Raw genomic sequence first — 8544 nt, forward strand, 5'->3', positions numbered from 1 at the left:
GCGTTTGGCAAAATACACACGCTTCTCCACGGGATTTTCTTCTTCTTCAATTATTTTCAGTCCATCTTTGGAAGTTATCACGAGATAAGCAGATGAATTAGAATTGCTAGCAGGGAGAAACCAAATATCCTGAGAAAATATCCCTTCGTCTGTGACAATAGAGATTTATGGCATAACTCATAATTTGTAACTTGATATATGTTTTCGGAAAAAATACCGCATCAACTTCCGAGAAGCTCAGCTGCGAGGATATCGAGTTTCACCAGAATGCTAAGTGTCCGTCGTATTTATTTATTTCCTAGCGTAAAATGCTTAAATAAAGTCAGAAATAAGTCGTGTTTGGTCTTATTCTTTTTTAAATTACGCGCACATTACTAATATTTCAATCCAATAAAGGTGTTATATCAATTGCCGAAAGTCATTGTTAGATAACTTTTGGGCTAATAGATGACTCATGCAGAGGTTGACCTCCAGAAATGGGGAACTTCGACGCAGGTAGGCAGAAAAAGGTCAGTGGAAGAGAAATAGGAGAGGGTGAAACACGATTCTATTATTCTCCTGTAACTTGATATTTTCTTTTGAAGCTTTTGATTTATGGTCTTCGTAATACGAACCCTGCGCGAGCTGGGGCCTTTTGTTTGATTTCGGAGAGGAGGAAAGCGTCGGAGGAGGGGCCGAGGGCTGATGGGGGTAGCGGATTTTGGGAATTGTGCTACGTAGTTACTATCCCACGGCACTGAGGTTCTCCAGGTGAGGGAATCCGGGGATTTTCGGATTTTTTCACCCGATCATTTTCGGTTCCCCTCGTCGAACTCTTTCCACCGCCTTATCCGCGAATTTGATGTAGCTCGTCAACTTGCCTAAAATGGCGCTGCATGCACTAAACGACTATAGTTCTCTATATTTTTCCGGGTCAACTTCGAAATCTCGAATATCGAATACTTTCTAGTATTCGAGGGTTTCGAGTATTCGCGGATACTATTCGTACATCTCTAGTAAATACATATTTCAACCTTGAAGTGGGAACAAAGTTAATAATGCCTTCGATTGGCTCATCTCCTCAAGATCTTTTTTGGTACTATGAAAGTCAGCGATGAGTAGCATGCTAATTATTTCTCCCAGAGCTAACGCTTCTTAAGCTTTCTCTCCAATTTCTGATGCCTCTTTGAAAAAGAATTTGTACAATGAAGAATTTGGCAATGAAAGTATAGAGAGGATAAAAAAACGGTGCAGACCATGTAATACTATGCCACAAGATGGTTACCATGATATTGATAACAAAATTAAATATACGTTTATAAAATAAAGCTTTCTCTTCAATTTCTGATGCCACTTTGATAAAAGGATAGACAAAGAAATTGGCAAATAAGGTGTAGGTAGTATTAAAAAAACGATGCACGCAATGAAAAAGAATGAAATGCGAATTTCTCATTATCGTCATATTTGCAGTAAAATAAAATCTTGTTGAGGATTTTGTGTAAATGTAGTTTTTAAAATCAGCAGTTAAAAGATATGCCTACACGGTTTTTAATTTTTAAATGGAGTTAGTACAGTGGCGCCGACTCCATGGGGCTTGGGGGGGCCCGAGCCCCCTCAAAAATTCGTTATGCGTGTGAGGAAAAAATGTGCCAGGCTGGTCGATTTTCCCCTCAGTGTCCACATATCGAGATTCGAGTTATCAGGGCTCTAATGTTGATCTTATGACTCTTCTAAAATTATTAATAAACATAAAACTCGTTATTTACCGGGGCAAGATCCCCGTTTTAGGCCCCCCAATATTTTTTGTAAGTCCCTGAGTAAACAAGAAACTTAATGGCGTAAAGATTTAGGAATTTTCCTGTTTCTTCATTTTTTTGGCGGAACCGTCATAACCTATCGGGTAATCATGGACGTTGTTTTGGGGGGCGAATAATTGCTTACCGTGGTGACTAGGTGGTTTGCAGGTCTTGCAGCGATACTGTGTATGATATAAGGCTTTTAGATATGCGTCAACTACTTTTTAAACATTTTCGTTTGTTAATCTAGTGGAATAAAAACTTACACTGGAGGGCCCTTTTAAAAATTACCACGAAGGAGCTTGTGAGAGGATCGTTATGTAACAGTATAAAGAAAAGGTTAGTGGAGAGTCTGATGGGTAGTGTAGTGAATTACGGTGCGGAAACGCTGACATTTAGGAAGGAGGACGACAGAAGACAGGAAACTGTCGTGATGTGGGAGAAGAATAGAGAAGGTGAAGTGGACGGAGAGGAAGAGGAACGAGGAAGTGCTGGAGATGGTTGGTGAAGAGAGGAATATTCTACACGAGATATGGAGGAGAAGAAAGTATGGATGGAGAGAGTACTTCGCGGGGAAGGTATTTTGAAAACGGTGTTTGAGGGTAGAATGTTAGGTAAATGAGAGATAGGAAGGAAAAGGATAGGGTTTTTAGATAGAATGAAAGGGAGTAGGCCTAATAGTGAATTGAAGAGAGAAGTGCTAGAAGGAAGGGGAAGCTTCCAGAATGATTTTTAAGTACTCTATGAAAACCTACCTTAATCGGTAGAATACTTTAATAAAATAATGGCGTAAAACCAGCGACGGCCTGGCCAGGTCGGCTGGCTGACAATCGCCCAGAGCACCGACTTAGAGGTCCCCCATAACGCTCGTGTATAACGGAATCGTATATGAAAGGGGTAAAAAAAATGACTCGGATAACTTGAACCAAGGGGATCGGGTTGGTGTGGTGGCTAGAGTGTTGGCTTCCCACCCGGCGGGCTCGGGTTCAAATCCCGGCAGTGGCAGAGAATTTTCAGAGACTGCCCGATCCCTGCTTGAATGTTGTGTGGAGGACATTTCAAGCGCAACACTCCGTCCGTCGGATGGGACGTTAAGCCGTGGTCCCCTTGGCGCCTTTCGTTAAGAGCAGGCTGACGCCGACGCCGGGTTTCTCTCCACCCTTCCTTCCACACCCTTCCCTCATGGCGCAAATGACCTCAGCTGTCGGTCGCCTCCTCCAAATACCATACCATACCATACCAACTTGAACCAAAGGTTTTTGCTATCATAAAATTCTATTTTTTCCATCAGTCACTTTACACTATATGCACACTCAGTTTAAAAACAATATACAAAAAATTAAAATAAAAGTATCAGAAGATAAAATAGAACGCAATGCTTTTGAAAGGGTTATTCGAAAAGATTATTTTAGAGTTTTTTATTTCTGCGCAGCTTGAAGGAAGTTATTCTCAAAATAATAGGTAATAGAACGATGATACATTATTAAAATTTATAGACTGTGAAATGTTCACTTTTCAAAGTATTTTTTCTTACGAAATTTCTATTTTTACCAACTTTTATCTGTTTTTTAAAGCCAGAACCGCGTCTAAATCGAATTCCTGAGAATGCAATTTTCTAAAAATTGCTGGGGGCGGATCCCCAAAGTCCGCGTTAAGGAGGCACCCATCATGAGCCCCAGCCCAGGACCCCCCATCACTACAGACCACCCCTGCGTAAAGCCAACCTCAAAACTTATTTCTCATTCAAATATATTCTCATTTTGTGCACACATTACAGAAGGGATATAACCTAACAATCTTACGGTTTTCTTACCTTTTTTGTTTTTGTTATGCTAAGTAAAAGTAAAATTGAATAGAATAAAAACAGACAAATAATATTTCTCGTCAAAGTCGTTTCTTAAGGAGCAAATGAATAAAAAGTCCAAAACTTTTAAGAATAAATCATCAATAATTTCATTTACTTATCACAAGTAAAATTGCGCTTAATTGAGATGAAAAATGCTCATTAATATTTCCCGAGAAAAAAATAATTATGTGCTCATCCATCACGCTAACGATATATAAAAATTTTCATGGATAAAATATTATACAATGTATATATCTTATTTCACCACGAGTGTTATTTTATGCGTTAAATTAAATTAAATTTTAGTGGGTTAAAAAAGCCTATTTTTCCAGACCTTGTTTTTTTTGTCAGACCCAGACTTTTCACCGTACAATAATTGTATGCTGAAAATTTCACGGTTCAATCATGAGCAGTTTAAATCTGCGTGTTGATGAGGGAATGAATCGGTATATTATTTAAGGAAAGCAATGTACAATCCCTAAAAATTGGATGCCTTGTTCTCGCATGTAGGCATTCAATTAAAGTACAACTTTGACGGTGACTGTTTTTTCTTGCCAAAAATACCATAGCATTCTCACCAAGAAATTCAGAGTTTCTTCTATCTTGATTTTTTTGCACAAAACAAAATGTTATTTTGCGGATGAACCTATAATACGGCATGTGAAAGTCAGAATTGTGAACTTGGTTTACACTTAGCAAAAAATAAAATGAAACGTATGTGATTTAAATACTCTGAAATGATTGCTGAGTTGCTAAGTTCTTGAAAGCAATTGGAAATCTGCTTCATTAAATGAGGTTTCAAATGCCGCAAACCGCATTAAAAAATATGCATTCTTGGCCGAGATATTTAAAAAAGAGTGAAAATCGTATTTTCGATCTAGCCGGCCCTGGTTGGCATCTAGCGGGCTGGAAATGTGGGGAGGTTTGTCCTATTTGATGCCAAATAGCATACCCCAAGTACGGAAAAAATCCCGGAGGGGGGACTTTTCACCTTCTTATCCGGCTACGCCCTTTCTGTACAAAATATTCTCTGCATTGTAATATGAAAGTTATTAATATAAAATTAAATGATTGAGGCTCCGTAATAAACAAAACAAAAGTAATGGTAACCGTATAAAACTTTTTGTCTATTTTAAGCGTCTGGAGGGGGGCATGTTAATTAAGAGCAGAAAAAATTGTTTAAAGGAATGCTTTCGTTCACGTGTGAGTTGTTTTATCGCTGTTTATTACCACAACCTACGGTATTGTAGTTCTTGCATTCCTAGTTATCCTATGCTTTAGTCATAACATCTTTGACCGTAGAGTTATCAGCGTAGTCTTGTCACTAATAGATTCCCCGAACTTCCGAACCGTGTTGCCCACTACTTCTAATTATTTAACGAACAAGAAGTATTGGTCGTGTAATATCGGTTCCCTGAAAGCAAAATGTAATATTTCTTTCATCTTGAAATGCAGTCAATCAAGATGCATGTCGCCATTTATATTAACACAAGATAAATGCGTAACTTTCATGCGAAAGTTTGTCATTATATGTAAGAAAAAGGTGCGTACGGGCCAAATGAATTAATTATAATTTTCTTTTCATGCTCTTTCGCGCATACCCAGCAGGCGACGATGTAAATAGCTTGGCCTGGACAAGAAGAGAATGGATTACGGAAAAAACGACGAAGCAAAGCCAGAAGACCAGGTGGAATTGTTAATACCGAGGTAAGGTTTTAGGGAAAAATTATTTTTATCCATAATGGAGAGGTTTCTCAAAGTTAAGCCTGAAATTATCGGTTATATGAAATTTATTGTTTGAAAATTTGATATCATAAGTTTATATTTTTCTGTGTGAATCATCCGCTACTAAATCATGGTACTAATATATTAGTAATATGTACTAAATAAGCATACCAATGGATACACTTTTTCCTAGTTAATTTATTTAAAAGTAGTCATATGATCTTTTCTCATATTTATCATTCTTCTTAAGAGAAAGGCTATTAATTTTGTAAAATGAAAGCATATCCCCAAAATATCTGATTTCTCAAAGGACAAGGTCAAATCTGTGCTAGCTGGGACCTCGGCATAATTGGTAAATGAAAAATTTTAAAACTTATGTCTGGAATCTAGCAGAGAAGCCAAGATTTCATTTGCATTCAGAATACAGAATTTGTACTAAAATTACAGACTTCACAGAATACTGACTGCCTATATGAATTGAAAAAAATAAAATTGAAAGGCCTTGAGCTCCTATTCAGATCTTACAAAATGATATATTTTTGCATGACTTTAAAACTTGACTTCTTCTTTTCTCCTTTCAGGAAGTGGCTGATGGTGCAGAGTTGGTTTCCTGAATTCAGGTTTCATCTTGTGCAATGGGTTACAACGTTTGTTCCGTGTTAACATTTTTTGCTATTTTCCAACTCAAACCATTGTTTGTACTTGATTTATCTTTGTGCCATTTTTTAATCTAAGTTTCACCTCCTGTTTGCTGGCCCTTAATGCTTGTTAGCAATATTCATGGCCACGCTTGTTCTTTGTGTGAATTATTTTATTTTTCTCTTTGAATAAATGTTTTATTATCTGTATGTTCTGGTTTCCTTATATTTATTCATCCATTTGATCCATATTGATATTAAGTGGATGTGGGTCAGAAAATCAATATGTATAATTCATGTACGAGGGCCTGCAGATACATATGTATATTACATGTAAGGGTATTCAGATTTCCAATGTGTAATACGCACGTATACATACATCCTGAAGGACTTTTGAGCCACTTTTACGTGAAATACACAGACGTAATACGATTGCATTCCATCTTATACATATGTATATTTCATGTATGGGTATTCAGAATTCCAATTTGTAATACGCATGTATACATACATACATAGGGACTTTTGAACCACTTTTACGTGAAATATACTGATGTAATACGATCGTATTCCATCTTATACATATGTATTTGGTCACGTATTTTTTATGTAATATTGGTGTCTTACAGATGTAATACAAATGTCGTGTTATCTGGGCATCGATGTAGATTCAAAGATATGCTACTTTATAAGTCAAAAGAGAATGGTTATCAGTTTTGACGGCCGTATGACAGTCCACGACTCTAAATAAATCGCTCATACTGAAAATAAATACAGCACAATTACGGTAAAATCGATGAGTAGAGAAAAGCACAAAAATCCAGCAGGAACTCCATGGCGGTTGACTTTGATATCGTTACTCTGATGAAATTGCCTAACTCCAGAGGCAGTGACAATTTTTCATATTAGCTCCAGTTCTGGTGAAGATTAAACCTTTTCACTGAGCAGAGATGGCTAATTGTTACTCAAGGTCCAACAATGTTTTATTAATAACTGGCGAGAAACAAGGTGATTTGGAGTCAACCCAGATAACACGGCATTTGTATTACATCTGTATTACATCAATAATACACAAAAAATACGTGACCAAATACATATGTATAAGATGGAATACGATCGTATTACATCGGTATATTTCACGTAAAAGTGGTTCAAAAGTCCCTATGGATGTATGTATACGTGCGTATTACAAATTGGAAATCTGAATACCCATACATGAACTATACATATGTATACGATGGAATACAATCGTATTACGTCTGTATATTTTACGTAAAAGTGGTTCAAAAGTCCCTCAGGATGTATGTATACATGCGTATTACAAATTGGAAATCTGAATATCCTTACATGTAATATACATATGTAACTGCAGGCCCTCGTACACGAATTATACATATTGATTTTCTGACCCACATCCACTTAATATCAATATGGATCAAACGGATGAATAAATAAAAGGAAACCAGAACATACAGATAATAAAACATTTATTCAAAGAGAAAAATAAAATAATACACACAAAGAACAAGTGTGGCCATGAATATTGCTAACAAGCATTAAGGGCCAGCAAACAGGAGGTGAAACTTAGATTAAAAAATGGCACAAAGATAAATCAAGTACAAACAATGGTTTGAGTTGGAAAATAGCAAAAAATGTTAACACGGAACAAACGTTGTAACCCATTGCACAAGATGAAACCTGAATTCAGGAAACCAACTCTGCACCATCAGCCACTTCCTGAAAGGAGAAAAGAAGAAGTCAAGTTTTAAAGTCATGCAAAAATATATCATTTTGTAAGATCTGAATAGGAGCTCAAGGCCTTTCAATTTTATTTTTTTCAATTCATATAGGCAGTCAGTATTCTGTGAAGTCTGTAATTTTAGTACAAATTCTGTATTCTGAATGCAAATGAAAGTTTGGCTTCTCTGCTAGATTCCAGACATAAGTTTTAAATTTTTTCATTTACCAATTATGCCGAGGTCCCAGCTAGTGCAGATTTGACCTTGTCCTTTGAGAAATCATATATTTTGGGGATATGCTTTCATTTTACAAAATTAATAGCCTTTATCTTAAGAAGAATGAGAAATATGAGAAAAGATCATATGACTACTTTTAAATATAAATTAACTAGGAAAAAGTGTATCCATTGGTATGCTTATTTAGTACATGATACTAATATATTAGTACCATGATTTAGTAGCGGATGATTCACACAGAAAAAATATAAACTTGTGATATCAAATTTTCAAACAAATAAATTTCATATAACCGATAATTTCAGGCTTAACTTTGAGAAACCTCTCCATTATGGATAAAAAAAATTTTTCCCTCAAACCCTACCTCGGTATTAACAATTCCACATGGTCTTCTGGCTTTGCTTCGTCGCTTTTTCCGTAATCTATTCTCCTCTTGTCCAGGCCAAGCTATTTACATCGTCGCCTCCTGGGTATGCGCGAAAGAGCATGAAAATAAAATTATAATTAATTAATTTGGCCCATACGCACCTCTTTCTTACATATAATGTCAAACTTTCGCATGAAAATTACGTATTTATCTTTTG

This window comes from Ischnura elegans, chromosome X (assembly GCF_921293095.1).
Source record: "Ischnura elegans chromosome X, ioIscEleg1.1, whole genome shotgun sequence".
NCBI classification, from domain to species: domain Eukaryota; kingdom Metazoa; phylum Arthropoda; class Insecta; order Odonata; family Coenagrionidae; genus Ischnura; species Ischnura elegans.